Genomic DNA, 2617 nt, shown 5'->3' with positions numbered 1-2617 from the left:
AAGAAATTACATCCGCACCCACAGCTGTCCTACGTATGTTGATTTTCAAAAGAATAACAAGATAGATAATCCATAAAAAATAATCCATTAAATAGTTGTTAAGGTCAGTTAATAAGAGTTTTTGAAGCTGCGTCAACTGTGAGTACTAAATTTGAGCAAACTGGGGTGACTCTTTGAAAGTGAAAGTGAAAGTAAAGCTGCTTAAGGAAAAAAACGGCAAAATGGCTTCTAATGTATCACAGTCTGAGCTGGACTGCATCTGCCCTGTTTGTTGTGATATATTTAAGGATCCTGTTATCTTGCTGTGTGGTCACAGCTTCTGTAAGTACTGTCTTGAGGAGTGGTGGAGGCAGAGTAGCCTTCAGGCTTGCCCGGTCTGTAAAGAAATATTTCCTATGTCTCGGGCACCACGTAACCTGGCACTGAGAAATCTCTCTGACAACCTGAGAAGAGAGAGGAGTCAGGCTGCATCAGCATCTAAGGAGCTCTGCAGTCTGCACAAGGAGAAACTCAGACTCTTCTGTCAGGATGATCAGCAGCTCATCTGTGTGGTTTGCAGGGATGCAAAACAACATAAGAAACACAACTGTGTCCCCATCAACGAAGCAGCAGAAGAGCACAGAGTAAGCAGTCCATGGATATTTGTTTTTAATTTGGTAGTTAACAAAAGTTAACAAATGTTTTGTAAATAATCTGAGTGAAATCTAACTAAGTGATCCCCCGTATACTATGTAATAATTATTCACTTTATTTGTAGACTAAAATCAAGATTGAGGTGATGCACTTAAAGAGCAAACTGGGGACGTTTGAAGCAGAAAAACTCAGATATGATAAAATGGCTAACCACATTAAGGTAAGTTACAGACATACAATGCTATTGAAGCTAAAGCAAACATTGTATCTTGTCTTCCATCAGAATTGTGTTTCTCCTCAGCTCCAGGCCCAGGATACAGAGAAGACCATCAAAGGAGAGTTTCAGAAGCTTTACCAGTTCCTGAGAGCAGAGGAAGCTGGGAGGATAGATGCAGTGAGGAAGGAGGCAGCACTCAAGAGTCAGACAATGAACCTGAAGATCGTAAACATGACTGCTGAGATCTCCTCACTTAGAGACAAAATCAAAACCTTAGAGGGGGAGATGAAAGCTGGAGACATGGCATTTATGATGGTATGTGTGGTAATCAATACTTTTGATTTAAATTTTGCCATCTAACAAAATCTGAAGTACAGATTTTAAAAATAATTTCTTTCCTCTTTATTTGATAGAACATCGAATCCACTATGGAGCGGTAAGTATAAGAAACTGCTGGTTAATGATGTACTCAAGTATGAAAATCTGTCCATCATAACCACTCACTTCTCTTTGAGTGACTACATGTGAACAAAAAGGCAAAATAAATAAATAAATCAAATAAAAATCAACGGCGGTGCATTTGATTTGTTTTGTTTGGCCATTCTTTCAGATCTCAGTGCACACTCTCAGATCCAGTCACTCCATCAGGAGCTCTGATCGATGAGGCCAAACACCTTGGGAAACTGCTCTTCTCAGTCTGGATAAAAATGAAGACTAATCCAATACAGTAAGCAAAATATTGTTGTTTCTGACTCCCCTTTTTGACCTTATATCTGAAGTACCTGGGACTTTTGCAAGTACCTGTTGAATGTTTTCATTAAGTAAAAGAACAGGGTGTTGTACTAAAACCTTTTATTTCTATTTCTTTACCTAATAGCTCCTGTAGTTATGGATCCCAACACTTGCTCCCAGGGAATGACTGTATCAGAACATTTGACAAGTCTAACATCATGTGATTCTACATTATTTCCTGAAAACCCTGAAAGGCTGGATGGTTCAGATATTCTTGGATATGAAGGCTTTAGTTCTGGAAAGCACAGCTGGGATGTAGAGGTAGATGGTTACTGGACTGTTGGTGTGGCTGCTCGAACCAGTGTTTCTTATTCTAAAAAGATCTGGGGCATCTATGTGTGTATTTGCGCTAACATTCTGTTTGAACTTACACCAGAAGACATTGACAAACAGGTAATGGAAGATTCATTTCCTCAGAAGGTCAGAGTGAACTTAGATTATGACAAAGGAATACTATCATTTTTTGACCTTGGCCGGAAAGTGCCCGTACGTACCATCAGATACACTTTTACCGAAAAACTCTTTCCATACTTTCGCGGTAAGACAAAAATTCTTCCACCTGAATTGTCAGTAGGGATAACACAAGTAAAATAGACATTCTGCAAAACTACAAAGTCCTCATAAAATAAGGACTCATTTGAAACTCTCTTTTTTGTAATGTTGTGGATATTTACAATGTAACCAAAATTTTCAGTGATTGAATGTAATAGATATACAGTATTTCCACAATGCCCCATATTGTGGCTAATATCGGTCTACATGTATACAGAGTACATGAATGAATGGTTATGAGGTAATACCACATGACAATAGTGTACGACAATCTCGCTCTCTTTTTCAGTCTTTTCACCACTAAAACACTCCCATGTATGAATCCACAGCCGTGCTGATACTGAATCTCGGTGGTATTACAGCTGGAATGCCTGCTATGTTTTTTCAACTAATGAAAGAATGAAGAAAAACAAACAGAGGGGC

General features: G+C 38.7%; 1 pseudogene; it reads left to right on the top strand.

The window, feature by feature from the left end:
- The first annotated feature begins 221 nt into the window (after window positions 1–221).
- LOC146617008 (E3 ubiquitin-protein ligase TRIM35-like) lies at window positions 222–2236 on the top strand (annotated as a pseudogene).
- Window positions 2237–2617: the final 381 nt, after the last annotated feature.

Source organism: Diplotaxodon limnothrissa, linkage group LG15 (assembly GCF_057381915.1).
Source record: "Diplotaxodon limnothrissa isolate DT_005_m linkage group LG15, D_limnothrissa_male_GT1.1, whole genome shotgun sequence".
Lineage (NCBI taxonomy): Eukaryota > Metazoa > Chordata > Actinopteri > Cichliformes > Cichlidae > Diplotaxodon > Diplotaxodon limnothrissa.
Note: the sequence above shows the minus strand (reverse complement) of the source record. Positions and strands in the feature narration are given on the sequence as shown.